The 19,298-nt window shown below is 35.5% G+C and overlaps 1 long non-coding RNA gene across 1 annotated transcript; it reads left to right on the top strand.

Annotated features, from left to right (window-relative positions):
- Positions 1-6,667: 6,667 nt before the first annotated feature.
- LOC144379516 (uncharacterized) lies at positions 6,668-9,274 on the top strand. The gene is made up of 3 exons (XR_013442681.1): positions 6,668-6,903; positions 7,054-7,156; positions 9,005-9,274. It is a non-coding gene; the product is annotated as an uncharacterized LOC144379516 (long non-coding RNA).
- The last annotated feature ends 10,024 nt before the right edge of the window (positions 9,275-19,298 follow it).

Below are 19,298 nucleotides of genomic sequence, written 5' to 3'. Positions count from 1 at the left end.
ACATGTTCTTCAAGTGTTTTATTATATTTCATTGTGATGCATGGGACCAGGGCTGTGTTTGCTGCATAAAGGGGCTATATTGCATAGTTTTCCACATGATTGCCACAGAATGGCTTTATTCAAAAGGCCTCCAGATATTGGGATGCCTGGGTGGCTCAGTTGTTAAGCGTCTGCCTTCGGCTCAGGTCATGATCCCAGGGTCCTGGGATCGAGTCCCACATCGGGCTCCCTGCTCAGCGGGAAGCCTGCTTCTCCCTCTCCCACTCCCCCTGCTTGTGTTCCCTTTCTTGCTGTCTCTCTCTCCGTCAAATAAATAAATAAAATCTTTAAAAAAAATACCTCCAGATATGATACAATACCATTTAATTTTCTATAATCAAATTTCTGGGTTGGCATATAGTAAGAGGTGTCAAACTTTCTGATTGTATGTATAGTATACTGGTTGGTATGGTTTGGGATATCTTTAAGTACAGACAGATTTAAGGAGATAAATGTTAACTAACTCAAAAACAGGATGAGACTTGATATGCCTTTAAAGGAAGTGATTTCTTCTTATGACAAAAAGTGCACATCCCCTAGTTAAAGCAGTAGACTCTATGAGCCCTACTGACTGGTCCTTATAGCAAGAAATCCTATGTTGTATAAAGCAAAATAACAGTACTTTTCTTACAATATCATCTTGGATAGCCCTCCCCACTGCCTGTACATCAGAGAGCTGTTCAGACTGGAAGAAACAGTACTGACTCATTTGTTGCCTGGCTAAGAACATTCACCAAGTGCCTACTCTGTCTTGCAGGGACAGGAGTATTAGGCTAGATCCTGAGAACAAAATGAGAAAAGCCAGCAGCAGTCTTGTAGGAGATAAGTAAATCGATGATTTCAGTAATTGTAGTAAGGGATTATTATTCCCAGAGTTATAAGTTTATAAGCTCTAGAGGAGGGCTAGCAAGAAGTAAAGGAGAAACACAGTATGGTGTAAGTGACTTCTAGAGAAGATGATGCTTGAGTGCCATATTTAAGCAGGCTTTGAAATCATTCAGATGAAGAAGGTATGTATGTGGGTAGGGTTGGGGAGAGGTGAGGATGGATAGAGACTAGAAGTTGAAAGTACACATCTCTCATTTGTTGATGAATGAAAAATAAATTCTGCCACATTGTTCCTGAAAATGAGCTACATTAGTTAAAGCCAGTGAGTACCTCTTTTGAAAAGATAATTCTCAGGCGGTTGCTATGCCATCTTCAGAAAAAGAGCTTTGCAAAAGTAAGAAAGCAATCTAGTTGTGTCCATCTAAAATGAAACTTGATGGGATATAGGAAAGCTGCAGCTGTTGATAACACAGTGGGATATTTTCACCTCCAGAGAAACAATCCCAAGATATTTGTTGCCAATACAAAAGGGTCAGGAACAAATAAGAAGTTGGTGTAGGAATCATAGTGAAAACACTGATTCTGTACAAACGGTCAAATGATTGTTTTTCTGTTATCTAAGCCAGATTGTGGTCTTTGGAATTTTTCTCCTAAATAGGCTGTATAGGCAGAAATTTTATGAATGAAGTTTTTTTTTCTTTTTTAGTTTTATACTATTTGGGTTAACAACTAAGATTCATCAGCCTCCATTTAAGACAGAAATGTTTTTTTCTGTTCTTTTTTTTTTAATCCATCAAAAAAGCAAAGAGAATATTAAGACAGTCATCCCTTTGTCTTTGAGACAGTCAGGTGGAAAGAAAGACACTAACACGTAGACACCAAAGGAGTTAGCTTTACTAAAGTTGAACCAGGAAAAAATACTAAAGTTATAGATTCACATCTCATATTACTATCATCACCCCAACTCTGACTTTATCAGTGAATCCATGCCAGATCTTCACGGGCAGCTAGTCAGCTGACCTCTCTAGTTATTTCCCTTTCATTTCATTTCATTTCCCAGCCCATTTCATCTTTGGGACACTTGAATTGTTAGGAAATCCTTTTGCAGTTTGCTTGCAATTTTCTATTGAACCTACCTTTTGTATCTTGCCTGTTGCCTAATTGTTCCGCCTGCTGACCCTTCCAATGCCCACATATAGCAAACATACTTCACAGTGTTTTACTAAACACGCTAACCAACTCCCCATTCCTCAAATGTTTCTCATGTGTTATCAAATGTGTTCTCCTCATCCTTCTCATTTAGAATATGCTACATTCCTTTTATAATCTTCTTAAAATGCAAGATCATTTGTGAATCTCACTAGCCTGAGATACGTGCCAATAATTCCCTTAGAGTTTTAGAGACCTCATTGAATTTGGGAAGTAATGAAAAGATCAAGACTTCTTTTCTTTTCTTTTATTTCACTTGCATTGCTTTCCTGCAGTTGTAATCTGCAATAACCCAAATCTTTTCTCAGTCATTTACACACTCAAATATGGGTTTCCATTCATGGATGGGGGGAGGGGATATTCAAATTATAATAGCCTCGCCTCCTTTTTCTTGAGAGTTTTAGGGTTCCCATGTTAGGAAATGTTTCCCTGATGTCTGAGAATTGGTATAATGTAACAGAGAAGTCAGTCCTCAGAAAGATCTATGTGGGGGCGCCTGGGTGGCTCAGTCATTAAGCGTCTGCCTTCGGCTCAGGTCATGATCCCAGGGTCCTGGGATCCAGCCCCGCATCAGGCTCCCTGCTCTGCGGGAAGCCTGCTTCTCCCTCTCCCGCTCCGCCTGCTTGTGTTCCCTCTCTGGCTGTCATTCTCTCTGTCAAATAAATAAAAAATGTTAAGAAAAAAAAGATCTATGTGTAAATCCCTGTTCTGTCACATTTAGCTAACTATTACCTTCTCTGATTCTCAATGTTTACATCCATTAATTGAAGACCACTTTCAAGAAGTTATGTTAAGATTAAATGGCAGTATATTTGGAAAGTATTGAGAATAGAGAGTGCCTTGTTCATGGGAAATGCTCTATGAATGTTAGCAATGTTGGGGGAAGGACATCTAATTCACCTCTAATTTAATAATAAAGGCATATTTTCTAGACATGACAAAGAATGAGATCTTCAAAACCAAAATGTCTTGCCCAAGTTTATAGAGCTACTTAAAATAAGACTAAAGATGACAACCCTAATCCTCCATGTTGCATCTTGTTTTCTTTCCATGATACCAGCAGATTATGACCTTGCTTCTATTGTTACATATAAATATAAATCTAAGAAAGTAGTTATTGAATAGAAGAACAGATATTCTATCAGATTTACTTCAAAGTACCTCTGTGCAATAAAAATATAAGGTACTATTATATTAAAAGGGCAAATAGTGTTTTAAAGATTAATATGGGCACAACTCTAAACTAAAACTGTATTAATACCTCACAAATACCAGATGTAAAGATATCACCTCAGGGCTATAATGTGTTTCCCTGTGTCTTAGCCGGATTTGTCAGTCCTTGATCATGACAGTAATGCTGAAACGTAAGATATGGATACACATAAACAAACTCAGGTAAGCATGTATCTCTACGGTAGCAGAAAAAAAAATTAGATACTGTCGGTCATTACCTATTGGAACATTCCAGAATGTTCCAATAGGTAATGATTATATTTTAAAAATATATACACATTTTTAAATGACCTTTATTCATGATTTTGTGGTTAAAGTTTAAGAGTGATAAATTAAATTCTCCCCATGTTCTAACCTTGAAATCAATAAAAAAATATGGATGCAGGAAATAAATACTTTATCTTATTTTTCATTTATGAAATCACCTGATCACAGATTCTCTTTTCTCCAGCTGCCGTTTGGCTTCCCAGAGTCAAATAACAGACTTTCTCCTGTCATGCCAAATGAAGACGTGTCCTCCTTAGGATTCTCCTAAGAGATAAATCCATTCATTTATTTTTCTTCTTATCTTCAAGTAAAAATTTTAGATGGTTGTCTGATATAATAATAATAACAACAATAATAAAAATATTTATTAGATAATTATTATGTAAACACTTTATATGGGTTAACGAGCTATTCCTATGAATTTTATTTCTAGTAGTAATACTGTGGTGGCAAAAAAAAAAAGAAAAAAAAAGTGAATTAACCAGAACACCCTGTCATTCAGCCACACAGATACAAACAAAAACAAAACATGCAACTTAATCTCACAAAAAATATTTTTTTCCTAAGTGTTGAACACTGCATTAGATTATAAAAAGGCTCAACTATAGTAGAAAGAAAATAGAGGTATAGAGACCTAGTTTGAGGTGCCAATTATGCCTACTAGTTGAATAAACTATAAATTACTTAACTTGAGCTTCATTTTTTTCGTCTGGCAAATAAGTTGAACTAAATCTCTGAGGAGCTCTTATGCCTAATGCAAAATATATAATCCCCCCCCACCAGCACACATATATTTATTTCCATATGCTCTGTCTAATAATGAGAGATATACTTGGGTTTTTCATAAAATTTGTAGGTTAACATATGTTGTAACTGTATTTTAGAAATACACAGATCACAGATGTAGTGAAAAGAAGGGGCATAGGCACCCCAATGTACATAGCAGCAATGTCCACAATAGCCAAACTGTGGAAGGAGCCGAGATCTCCTTCAACAGATGAATGGATAAAGAAGATGTGGTTCAAAATGATCCAATCAAGAAATGGGCAGAAGACATGAACAGACATTTTTCCAAAGAAGACATCCAAATGGCCAACAGACACATGAAAAAGTGCTCAACATCGCTCGGCATCAGGGAAATCCAAATCAAAACCTCAATGAGATATCACCTCACACCAGTCAGAATGGCTAAAATTAACAAGTCAGGAAACTACAGATGTTGGTGGGGATGCAGAGAAAGGGGAACCCTCCTACACTGTTGGTGGGAATGCAAGCTGGTGCAGCTACTCTGGAAAACAGTATGGAGGTTCTTCAAAAAGTTGAAAATAGAGGTACCCTATGACCCAGCAATTGCACTACTGGGTATTTACCCCAAAGATACAAATGTAGGGATCCGAAGGGGTATGTGCACCCCAATGTTTATAGCAGCAATGTCCACAATAGCCAAACTGTGGAAAGAGCCAAGATGTCCATCAAGAGATGAATGGATAAAGAAGATGTGTTATATATATACAATGGAATATTATGCAGCCATCAAAAGGAATGAAATCTTGCCATTTGCAACAACGTGGATAGAACTGGAGAGTGTTATGCTGAGCGAAATAAGTCAGTCAGAGAAAGACATGTATCATATGATCTTACTGATATGAGGAATTCTTAATCTCAGGAAACAAACTGAGGGTTGCTGGAGTGGTGGGGGGTGGGAGGGATGGGGCGGCTGGGTGATAGACATTGGGGAGGGTATGTGCTATGGTGAGCACTGTGAATTGTGCAAGACTGTTGAATCACAGATCTGTACCTCTGAAACAAATAATACATTATATGTTAAAAAAAAAAAAGAAAAAGAAGAAGATAGCAGGAGGGGAAGAATGAAGGGGGGAAGACGGAGGGGGAGATGAATCATGAGAGACGATAGACTCTGCAAAACAAACTGAGGGTTCGAGGGGAGGGGGGTGGGAGGATGGGTTAGCCTGGTGATGGGTATTAAAGAGGGCACGTTCTGCATGGAGCACTGGGTGTTATACGCAAATAATGGATCATGGAACACTACATCAAAAACTAATGATGTAATGTATGGTGATTAACATAACATAATAATAATAAAAATAAAAAGAAGATGTGGTTCATATATACAACAGAGTATTACTCAGCCACCAGAAAGGATGAATACCTACTTCTTGCATCGATATGGATGGACCTGGAGGGGATTATGCTAAGTGAAATAAATTAAGCAGAGAAAGACAATTATCATATGGTTTCACTCATATATGGAACATAAGGAATAGCATGGAGGACCACAGGGGAAGGGAAGGAACACTGAACAGGAAGAAACCAGAGAGGGAGACAAACCATGAGAGACTCTGGACTCTGGGAAACAAACTGAGAGTTACAGAAGGGAGGGGGTGGGGGGGATGGGGTAGCCAGGTGATGGGTATTAAAGAGGGCACATGTTGTGATGAGCATTGGGTGTTAAACACAACTAATGAATCATTGAACACTACATCAGAAACTAATGATGTACTATATGTTGGCTAACTGAACATAATAAAAAAAAAAAGGAATACACAGATCAACATCAGTATAATATCTTATTGCTTAGAAAAAAATGTGAACTATTCAGAACTTCAGCTTTTAGTAAGTATATAATATGGTGCAAAGAACATGAGATATGGAATAAAGGCCAAATTTAAATACTGTTTCTGTAATCACTTAACCTCCTCAAGGGCTTTTCTTCCTCTTAAAATGGGTCCAAATGAATACTTAACATTTTGGGGAGGATTTGATGGAGTCACATTTGTAACAACTTTCTCAGGTAAAAGTACTTGGCTATTTAAGGTAACAGCTAGCTAATCTTATTTAATGTTTGACATGGATGGATGCCAGAAGCTTGTTTCCTATCTCTCTTTTCCTAGAATGAAATCCAGAGGAGCCATGTGAACACGGAAGACTAGGAAATTCAAGCTGGATCAGGTTAAAACTTCCTAGACTGGGATAAGCCAGAGTGAATATAAGCCAGATACCAGGGGGTAAAATACAGAGCAGTGGTAAACATTGTCCTCAAATTGAGTCATCTGTGAGGGCTGCTCATCAAATATATGGCTTTGTTTTTTGCTTGCCTGTCTTAGTCTTATTTTAAAACTCTAGAGGGACCTTTTCTCTCCATCTGATGGGTGATGTGTGCTGGAACATTTTAACAGTGGTCTTCAATAAATCCAAAGCGGAGGTAATTTTAATGATGAGATGTGGAAGACAGATGTGTTCACACAGAGATGGTGGCCACTTCCTTTTCTAAATTCAGAGTTGAGTTTTGCACTGTGATCAGCTCTGGTGAGTATTAAGTATATGTTAGGGGACTCTTCTATCTTGCCTGTGAGGATGGTTTCTCCAATATTTACCATGTACCATGTTAAAGCTTGACAGGCAGGTAAACTGAGATCATTTAAGATGCTGTGACTGGCTCTCATGTATCCATTTTAGGAACACCGAATTCTTGAGAACACACTGTCTTTCTTAGCTGTGAGAGACTTCCCATGGACAATTTAAGTACCACAAGTGAAGAAAAGCCCTCTCTGCTGCAGTGGTATGTATTACCTGGAAACTGACAACTGGGAAATTCAGGCTGAATCATTGTAAGACTGCAGAGAGTGACTTGAGTTTATTGAATGCCGTGTTTTTACACAGTGACAAGTTATGTAAAGGCCATTGGTTAACCTATAGTGTTTGAAGGCTTGAACTCCATTTTAAAATCTGTCCTGTTGCTCTCAATTCAATAAGAGGTTATCAAAAACTTAACACACCAACAGCATCACTAAGGCACCTAACAGTCCATTTTCAGGAACGACAGGACATCTTAGAAGGCTGGCTGGGTGACTTTCTGGTGAAAATTCTGTAGTTGGCTAAAGGGAATTGGAATGAAATATAAAATGGGGAAGCAACCAAAAGATAATAAAGGACAGATGGTAACATACTTTCTATGCATATCTAGTTTTTTAACGTTTTGGTTTAAGAAATAGTTTAGAAGTGAAAAAAAAAAACAAAGCAAGCAAATAGTTGTAGAAGTAAGAGCTGCTCTTACTTAGTGTTTATCTTCCTTATAGACTCAGATCTTCTTGTGAGGAAAGATCATGTTCAATTTCCATTAGCCAGGGTACCAACGCCCAGCACAATGCTCTGCGCAGAGTTGACTCACAATAGACATTTGTGTAGTGAAAGAATGTTGCTAGGCCTCTTTTTTTAGATGGAGACATTTTTTAGTGTCGTCAATAAAGATCATTCAAAAGGTCACAGAATTCAATGATTCTACTTATGAGGTATGAGTTGGTTACTATTAGTTTAGGGTCCCACTAGCGCATTGTATTTAGAGCTTTCAAGTATCTAGAATTATATAGTATTTTGAAGAACTACACCAGAAGACTAACTTATCATACTGACATTGGACTGTGGACTAATGAACACTTCTTTGGTCACTATTTTGTTTTAACTCATGGTCTATGATTTAGAAGTATTAATTATCTGAACTACAATGTCTCCAATGTTTCTAAATCCTGTTTTAGGGAGCTATAAATGCAATAAAAGGCCTTAATTTGTTTTAATTTAAATCTTGCTAATTTGGAGCATTCATTCAAAAGTTAATGAATGTTTTTTCTCCAGTTTGAAATATGACTGACATATAAAAATTGTATATTTTTAAGATGTACCAGATGATATAAGTATACACTGGGAAATGAGTACCACAATCAAACTAATTAACATATCCATCACCACACATAGCTGCATTTTGTGTGTATGCATGTGTGTGTGGTGAGAACACTTGGCATCTACTCTCTTAGCCAATTTCTCATATAAGGTGCATTATTAGTTATGGACACCATAACGCTGGGTCTCCAGAACTTATTCATCTTATAACTGAGAGCTTGTACACTTTGACCAACATCTCCCCATCTCATCTATCCTCAAGCCCTGGTAACTACACTCTACTCTCTGTTTCTGTGAGTTTGACTTTTTTTTTTTTTTTTTTTTACATTCTATAGATGAGTGAAATCATGTTTAGTAAGTGTTACATGTGGTGGATACAGGAGATAGGATAATAAACAGTCTCCATTCCAAGGAACTCAAAGTTTATAAAATTAAAAAAAAATACAGCAACCACAAATAACATTTGGATGTTGCTCATGATGTGTCAGGCACTTCAGGAAGAAATTTATAGAGATTTCACTTAGCAGTCATAAAATCTTATGATGTAGGAAGTATTATTTTGATCATTTTACAGAGACATACATGTATTTATACCATATAAATATTACATGCAATAACATAGCAGGAAATATACACAGTATTCTAGGATATGCTCTATCATAGATACTTGTGACCTCAGGCAAGACTTGTTTTATAATGTGAAATATTGCCTCTGTCATGAAATATGATTCAGAGTTTGCCAAGCAGAGAACTAGAGTGGAAAAGATGGCGTTTCTGGAAAAGAAAACACACATTACAAAAGTATTGAAGTTTGCATCTGCATCAGCATCAGTACCATTGTCATCATCGTATCAGAGCTAACATTTACGGAGCTATTACTCTATTCCAGGTGAGTCCCTAAATTTTTAATTAACCCTTTTAAAAGCCAACGATGTAAATACCATATTTATCACTGTTTTACAGATAAAGAAATGAAGACATGAGAAGAGCATCCAACACCACATAGCTAATAGGTGGCAAAGCAAAACTTAACTAAGATATCCTCTCCTTAGAGCTAAGCCCACACTCTCAACCATTAAATATATCCACTTTCACAGGGAATATGATGTATATGTAGGAAATAGCATATCATTAATATGGTTGTAATGTTAAGGTAATCACAGGAGATAAAGGATATAAAAATCTTAGACCATACTATCTATATAATGCCAATATATATAGATTTGTGGAAGTTTTGAGTTACTGATAATTGCATGAAATGATTTGTTTTCAAATAATCAGTTTTTGTAGAGTTGACTCAGGTAATGAAGACATTCTGAGGAAGAGAAATTAACTTTCAAGAAAGTATGAGAGTCTAAGCCCAGGAGGATGAGAGTTTAAACCAAGGGAATAGGGATGGGAATAGAAAAAGAAGAAGAAATTCAAAACAATAAATTAAAGATGTAGTACGGCAAATGTGATCATCAGTTCTATGTCAAGGAGTTAGGGGAACAAACATGGTGCTGAAAACAAACATTCCAGTGAGATGAGCATAACTTTCATCAACTAATCCATTTTTCTTCAGAAGAGTATTACAATGTTTAATTTCTTGTGTGTAAACAGCTTATTGCAGACATTTAATGCTCTTATGGCAAACTCATTTTTTAATTTAAAGCTTATAATATAGCTGAAACATTCTTTTAAGGATGAAAAATTCATGTAGTGGGTTCTGTTGCTGTAACTTCCTTCATTGGGTTTGATCCTCTTGTGTTTAATTTGCAGCGGTGCTATATTGAATGATTCACTGTAAAATTTTCTCTTTTCCCTGTCCCTGGTATGTCACACCATCAGTTTATTTTTATTTTTGTTATCTTTGTAAATCTAAAAGGGACTTGTATTTACCATATAAGATTACTGTGTATTTTCCTTCCTTAATTTGTCATATCCCTTTGGTCTTTTCTGCAACAGTCAGATTTTATTTGCATTGGTAACATTGATTCCTTTGAAGTGTACAGACGAGTTACTTTGCACAATGTCTACCTATTTGGGTTAGTCTGATGTTGTCTTATGCTTAAATTCACGTAATGCATTTTGGGCTAAATTGCCATGGGGTGATGCTATACCCTTTTTAATGCATAACATCAGGGGGTACATGATGTTGAAATTGCTTTTTTATGATGTTAACTTTGATCACTTATTTAAGATAAGTAGTAAAAGTCAGATTTCTCCCCTATAAAGTGACAATTTCTCCTTTTATAGTCAACAAGTATATTGGAGAAAAAAACTTTAAGGCTGTATACATACATTTTTTTCTCATCACGTTTGCTGTACTAATTTTGGCATTCATTGATGAGCTTGGTGTTTGCCACATAACTTCCTGTGTTCCTCCTACATGTGTTAGCTCCAATTCTAATGTAAATAATGCTTCCCCTTTACTTCATTTACTAATTAAATTGTTTATATCACTACAGACTCATTTATTTTATTCAATGGGTTTTAATCCATTACTATACTTTTTTATTTTGATCAGATTGCCCCAGACCTGACCACTGGCTTCTGTGTAATCTCAACATGGCTCCATCATTTTTTAAGTACGTCCTTACTTTCTGGCACAGGATATTTATACCCATATTGTACTTTTTTCTGCCCAACTCTGGGATCTGTCCATTTTCCCAAGGAGTTCTCCCATCTTTTATGGAACAGTGATATTTACAAACCAAAACTCTGAGTGTGCTCTTTACCACTGGGATGCCATTGTTTCTACACCCTCCCAAAGGACATAGCTAGAAAATACATGTATTATCCATGTAGAAATAGACACAGTTATCCTATTTATACACATATTTTTACTCTTTCTATGCCTGTATCTATATCTATGTCATTCTCACAATTCTGATTCTAATCCAACACCAAAAGGTTCATTCTAATCTTCTCCCTTATTTGTAAATTCTTTCTTGGGTAGTAAGTTTTACACAATCTATTAATGTTTTTGTTCAAACCTAGAATACACATAGTTTCAGAATTGTTAACACATAGTCCTATGAAAAACAAATTTACCAACTAGAGTACAGTATTTGTGTATAGTTATTTTGCATTTCTGTCAAAATCTTGTTTCTAGAATTAACTGTATTTATTCCACACCAACTAGTGAGGTTTTGCTAGACATGCAAATATATGCATCTGTAATACATTTAAGATTATTTATTGACATTAGTATTCCAATTTATCTTCCACCCATTCCCTGATTGATTTTAACTGATTTATTTTGGGGGTATGTAAAGTTTTTCTATGGTTTGAAAAGTAAAAATATACAGAAATTTATCATCACTCCTCCCATATCTTGTAACCTTTTTCCCTTCCCCTGTTCGTTCTATCCCATTCCATCCTATGCCCTGTACTTAACATACTTTTTTAGTTTCTTGGTTTTTCTTTTCCCTTGTTATTTATTTTTTATTCCTTTCTTTCTTTTTTACACACATGTATATTATCATATATGCACTTCTTTCTGACTTGAAAGTAAACATTATAGATACTATTTTGCACTTTGATTTTTTTTTTCATTTAACAATATATGCTAAAAATCACTCATGGGAGGTCATAATCTTTCTCCTTCATTTTTTTTTAAGATTTTACTTATTTATTTAGAGAGAGAGCACACACAAACAGGGGTAGGGCAGAGGGAGAGGGAGAGAAAGAGAATCTCAAGCAGACTCTGCAGTGAGCGAGGAGCCTGACATAGGGCTCGATCCCATGATCCTGACATCATGACCTGAGCCAAAATCAAGAGTCAACCAACTTAACCGACTGAGCCGCCCAGGCATCCCATCTCCTACATTTTTATAGCTACATAATATTCCATTGTGTAAATGTATCATAGTTTACTCAGTCACTTTCATATGTAGGATATTCAGGCTGTTTCAAATGGTTTGCAATTATAGACATTTGTACACTGTTGGAGGAAGTTCTTGAGAGGGTGTGACCACTAGTGGATCCTGGAACTGGACCTGAGAATTAGAGGCTCCTCATCCCATCCCCTGTCCTTGTAATGTGCTTCCTACCCAACATTCCCTCAGTAGGAGTTGTTTCAAGGACATAGCCTTGAGAGAGTAATGTGTTGTTGAGACCACCTGGGTTGTGTATGTGACTAAACCCCGTTGAGGTCTGTATGTAAACTTTTAAGATTCTGGCAGATGGATGCAGAGATTTACTTATCTTGAGACTACCCAAGGGAAGCCTAATATTTAAGTTTCCTTGCATATTAAATCTGCCACCTATTAGTCTGGAGTGGTCTGCCTCTTTCTTGGTCTCTTCTAGCCCTCTATGTACAGGAGCCAGTTTTCAAATCAACATGCATATATATAAGTTTGTATCACTGAAGTGGGATTGCTGGGCCAAGTGGCAAGTGTATATGTAGTTTCCAATTTTCCCACCAGAAGGATTGCAATAGGTTGTATTCCTACCAGCGATGTATAAGAATGCCTGTTTCTCCATAGCATTCATCAGAATATGCAGTCACTTTTAATTTTTGCCCATCTTATATGTAAAAAATGATGTCTCAATAACTTTCTGGTTTGCATTCTTTAACTGTGAGTTTGAATGACTTTTCATATGCTTCAGGACCGTTTTATTTCCCTTTTTGTGTGGACTGTCTATTCATGAGTTTTCCCATGTTTTCATCATGCTTTTGTCCTTTATTCCCCATTTTGTTTTTGTGAAATATTTTGCAAGGATTTTCTCCCTTTGCCAATTGTCTTTTGACTTAATTTATAGCTTTTTCCTGGCCATGCAGTTAAACAAATTATATACCTATATGTATCAAAATTTTATTGCCTCTGGATAAAAATCAAGTTTAGAAAGACTTTTTCTACTTATATATTTTTCTAGGGCTTTTATAATTTCAATTTCTAACATTTAGATATCTGATATATTTTGAATTTATTCTTACATATGATATAGTAAAGGTGACATTTCAGATTACAGGCACAAGTATTAAAATAGGTGATGCCTAGACAATTGAGTAAGCTTTTATAAAAAGATAAAATTAGATCCATGCCTCATACAATTGAAACTAGTTCATGGATCAGTACCACACTGTTTTAATTATAGAGTCTTTGTGATATATCTTAATATCTGGTTTATCTGTTTTATCCTCGTTTCTAGTTTTGGTTTTTCAGTATTTTGTTGGCTATTCTTGCCTATGTGTTTACCTACATGAACTTTTGAACCATCTTATCGACTTGCACATAAAATCTTTATTTTAAAAATATTGGTTTAAAATTAAAAATCAACATAGGGAGAAGTGATATCTTCTTAATATGATTCATCCCAACTAAGATGGAGGGATGTTTTACTATTTGTTAAGGTCCACTTTTGGTTCTTTTAGGAATACTTTCAAATTTTTCACATTTAGGTTTTGCTTGTAATTCATCTACTTCATGGAACCAATCAATATTTCCTTTGTGACCAATTATACGACCATTTTCTGTGAGTGTTGCATGAATATACAAGAAGAGGTTATATTCTCTCTCATTGGGGCATAAAGTTTGACGTGTCCATAATATCTGTTCAACTTACATTATTCGGGCTACTTACTACTTTATCTGATATCAAGATCACAAACAATGGTTTCGTATTTTTTCCACTCATCTTGTCCATCTCTTAAGTATTAACCTTTCTAACTCATTTTGTTTTAGATTTATCTCTTATGTACATAGTTGGACCTTGCTTTGTATGTCAAATGGAAAAATATGTTTTTCAATGGGTATATTAAGCCCTTTCACATTTATTTGCATGACTGATATGTTTCATCTCAACTCTACCATAGTATTTTGCAATTCTGTGCATTCTTATATTTTCTGTTTCTCTACAAAATGCATATTCTTTACTCTTTAATTCACAAATATTTTGGGGGGTATTTAGGGAGTTTTACATTTTTATCCTAGTGTCAACATTTGTATGTATATATTTTTTAAATGTCCTTAGTTCCTTGCTATCTTATTGAATATTATACAAGCTGCTTTGCAAACTTTTAATGTAATCATTTAACTTCTACTTATTAACTAATCAATGAGTTTATTCTCCTTTCCTTTTTCTTTCCCTCTCCTTTTATTTTTTCTTGTATGACGTCTACTTTATCTCAACATATCATATATTTTACATATATTGAACTGTAAGCACCAACTCCTCTAAAGAAACTTGCCAAGGGTACTCTACTGGTAGGTATACTTACTGTATCTGAAATTTCTTATTAATTTCTTATTATTTCTTAACGTTAAAGGTGTTTTTCTCTAATTGGAAATCTAATATTTTCCATAAAACTTTGTATTTTTTATATAATACTTCTTTATTTATATCATAATAGACTGATCCTACTGTATGTACCCCGGCCTTATCATCTGTATCTTCAGAACTTCGATAATTGTTTAGTACAATCAATATTAGGAGTAACTTTTACAAAGACTAGAAGAGAGTTCTGAAACACTTTTACTAAAAGTGGGGATTATTTTACCCATCTTGTACTATTGTTTTCATGTTTAATCCTTGTTGTTGCCTCTTATCTTACCAAAAGCATTTTGTGAATTCCAGTTTCAAGGTTTCACTAAATAAGACATATTTCAGTTACTGGTTCTAAAACCAAATTATAATTTTGTTAACTCCTTATAAAAATGACATACCGAAAAGAAGCTTTTGAGATGAGAATCTGCTTCTAAAATTTATATGTTTTAGAGACTTTGGAGGAAAGTAATTTCTAGGCTTTTTTTTTTTTTTTAAACCATAAAGACTGAAATGAGAACACTTGTGATAGTTCCTTAATTTTAAATTTTTATGCCCCTACATATTTCTTTGGATATCTCAGTCCACAGATACCAAACTCATTTTCACTGTCAAGATACATTTTATCTCTCTTGTCTCAAGTTTCTCATTTACAAAGTAGAGATGATGGGAATACCTGCCGCCTTTTGCTCCCAATGGTACTGCAGCAATGAAAGTGAACTTGAAGAGTGTTTGTAAATTATTGAATAGCTGCTCCATTTCCTTAACCATATTGTTGTGAGGATTACATTTGATGATATGAAAGTGCTTTCAAAATGGCAAGGTTCTATACAAATGTTACTGTCTGTGATTTGTAGGTCAATTTAGCTGGATGACACTCTCTCTGTGGTGCCAGAATCATCAACTTAATACTATAAATTTAATTTAAAGTTGTAAATAAGTAATGTAGTATTGTTGTTGATGTTGTTGTTGTTTGAAACCTGGACTATTTATTGATTACTGGAGTGTATATCCTGTGGAACTTACACACGGACACACACATACACACACACACACACACGGAATAGGAGCAGAATATTAAATTACAATAAAGTAAGTTCAAAGTAAAGATGAATTTAAGCTGTGATTTAATTTGTCTTTTAACCTAAATCCAGATTGATTTTTAACTGTTACACAAAAGGATGATTATTGTGGTTGATTAAATGTTGAAATTTTTCCACAGCAATTTGAAATAGCTACTATGTTGAGCATCACACTGCCCTGATCCTTGCTCCCTAGAACTTTCCATGATCCAGCTCCTAAGGGTTAATCCTTCGACCAATAGAGTCTTTCTGGACCCTGTGTCACTGCTGGAACAGCTACTGTTCTCAATCATTGGTACACTAATCTCCACTCTCTCCTAGCCTTATGTGAAGCAAAAGATGAATGGCTGAAGATTTGGGTTGGTTCTAATCTTGATTAACTTGACCTTTGCTTTCTTTCCAGCCTCAGTATCTGTCATCTACCAGGATCTATTGTTAGAGGCTGGAAGTGGAGTCTCTTACCGTATGCCTGGCCTCTAGGCCACTTGCAGTTCCTCTAGTTTGAGAAAGCTTTCCTGTCTCCTCCTTCACTTGACTAAACGCATCCTTCATCCAGCTGAGATATTGCCTCTTCCTGGGAGTTTTTACTCATACCCTAGCATATCTGGATGACATTCCTGGGTGTTATTCTAGCACCATGTACTTTTTCCATCACGTGCCTACACTGCAATGCCTGATTACTTGTATATCTTAACTTCATGTTCCTTAGGCCAGGGTGTTTGTGGTCCAGTACTTAGTGTACAGCATCACAAATAAATACAGTTAATATGTGGAAGCAAAGTATATATCAGACCCTCGGATAGGTTCCCTATAAATTTTATCTTTTAAAATCATTCTTTTGAAGACCAGATAAAAACTCAGAGAGATAAACTAATTTTCTTGAGTGCACAATGCCTAGACTTGAAATGGAAGCTCTCTGACCCCAATGTCCTTGCCCTTTCAGCCACATCACACTGTGTTTCTGGTGACTTGCAAATATATCCTTTCCTATGTAGCTCATACTGAGCATTTGTGTATATCTCAATACCCAATTTGCTTTTCTCCATTGAAATCTGAAAAAAAAAACAAACCCACTTTTTAAAACCATTTCTAAAGTGGTTTATCCTATATTTGTAATAGCACTTCAACCAGTCTCAAAGGTTAACTCGATTCAAGTTCACACACTGGCTGACCTAAGTCCCTTGATCCACAGCAGGCAGACCACTGGCCCCTAGTGAAGGACAAAAATTTCCTAGGCCACAGAGGCCAGCAAGCCTGTTTGAACTATCTCAGCTTTCAGATTAGTCTAGCAATTTTTTTTGGCAAAATGTTTTTCTTTTTTAGGCCACACAAATGATTTTGCTAACCTTCCTTTGTGTATCTGTAGACCTTGTCCTTCTTTGCAGAAAGAACAGAAGACTCCTGCACATTATGAAACAGAGACCAGACCCCCTTGCACCACCCCGGTCTGTAGCTGGCACCATGGAACCTGCCCATAATGAAGAAATGTTACCGACCACTGCACTCCCTTCACCGATTAACTACCCTAAACATTTTAAAACCTCCTGGGGACAGGCAGAAACCTCGGCTGGGTTTTTGGACAAGAGTCTGTCTTCTCTCCAGGTGGCTGGCCTTCTGGATAAAACTCAAATTCTTTTCCAATCAAAACTCTTCTCCTGAGTTTTGGCCTTTTGAGCAATGAGCAGCAGAACTTGGGGTCTGATAACATATTGAATTTTTGAAACACACATGGCATACTGGATTTAGCAATCAAAATAAAAATTAGCTTAAAATTCCCTTTGTCAAGAGTTAAAATTCTGAGACTCTTAATCTTAAAATCTTTGTGCTTCTATATTAAGTTTTTCTGCGTCGATGGAATATTTTAAATATGTAACTTCTTAAAAGCATTTTACAATTTCCATTGGTCACATGGAAGAGTTACATAATAGAATGGAATGCTCTCTACTCTCCACTTTAATAGAATACTGTTTTCATAATTTGTCTCCTTAACTTGTTTTAACCAACCTAAAATCTGTGGGGAAGAAATAGTCAATTAGTAGCATAAGGTGGCTTGTGATCTTGTTGATTATTTGTTATTTATCCTGCTTTTTCTAAAGAGAGAGCATTTTGTGAACATAATAAAGCCTCACACATTAGGCAGGTAGGTGTGCAGGCTGGGGGACAACCGGGTTGGTTCCAAGAGCTATACAATTACATGTCAAATTTAGGCAAGTTATTTTAATGTTGCTAATTCATTTTCCTCATTATTAGGAAATATAAGAATAATGCATATATAAATATAAATATAGCAAGTATATAAATACAAAATACACAGAAATTTTATATAAAAATATAAAATATAATACCTATTCTTCTCAAATTATTCCAAAAAATAGAAGAGGAAGGAAAACTTCCAACATGAGGCCAACATTATTCTGATGCGAAAACCAAACAAAGACACTACAAAAAAAGAAGACCACAAGCCAATATCTCTGATGAATATAAATGCAAAAATCCTCAACAAAGTATTAGGAAACTGAATCCAAAAATACATTTAAAAAAATCATTCACCATTATCAAGTGTGATTTAATTCAGAGATGCAGGGATGGTTCAATATTCTCAAATCAACCAACATGATACATCACATTAACAAGAGAAAGGATAAAAATGATATAATCATCTAAATAGATGCAGAAAAACATTTGACAAAGTACAACATCCCTTCGTGATAAAAACTCTCAACAAAGTAGGTTTAGAGGGAACACACCTCAACATAATAAAGGTCATATATGAAAAACCCACAGTAAACATCATACCAAGTGGGGAAAAATGAGAGCTTTCCCTCTAAGATCAGGAACAAGACAAGGATATGTCCAGTCTCACCACTTTTATTCAACAAAATATTGGAAGTCCTAGCCACAGCAATCAGATAAGAACAAGAAATAAAAGGCATCCAAATTGGTAAGGAAAAAGTAAAACATTCACTATTTACAGATGACATGATACTATATATAGAAAACCCTGATAACTCCACCAAAAACCTACTAGAACTGGTAAATGAATTCAGTGAAGTCACAGGATATAAAATCAATATATAGAAATCTGTTGCATTTCCATACACTAATAATGAAGTAGCAGAAAGAGAAATTAAGAAAACAATCCCATTTACAATTGCACCAAAAATAATAAAATGCCCAGGAATAAATTTAACCAAAGAGGTGAAAGACTTGCACTCTGAAAACTCTAAAACACTGAAAGAAATTGAAAATGACACAAACAAGTGGGAAGATAGTCCATGTTCATGGGTTGGAAGAACTAATATTGTTATAATCTCCATATTACCCAAAGCAATCTACAGATTCAATGTAATCCCTCTCAAAATACCAACAATGTTTTTCACAGAACTAGAAAAAAATAATACTAAAATTTGTATGGAACCACAAAAGTCCCCGAATAGCCAAAGAAATCTTGAGAAAGAAGAACAAAACTAGAAGTATTACAATCCCAGATTTTAAGATCTACTACTACCCCAAAGCTGTAGTAAGCAAAACAGTATGGTACTGGCACAAAAAATAGACACACAGATCCAGAGAACAGGATAGCCCAGAAATAAACCTATGCTTATATGGTCAATTAATCTATGACAAAGGAGGCAAGAATATCCAATGGGAAAAAGACAGTCTCTTCAAAAATTGATGCTGGGAATACTGGAC

Source organism: Halichoerus grypus, chromosome 11 (assembly GCF_964656455.1).
Source record: "Halichoerus grypus chromosome 11, mHalGry1.hap1.1, whole genome shotgun sequence".
Classification (NCBI taxonomy): Eukaryota; Metazoa; Chordata; class Mammalia; order Carnivora; family Phocidae; genus Halichoerus; species Halichoerus grypus.
This window is presented reverse-complemented; position numbering and strand designations above follow the sequence as displayed.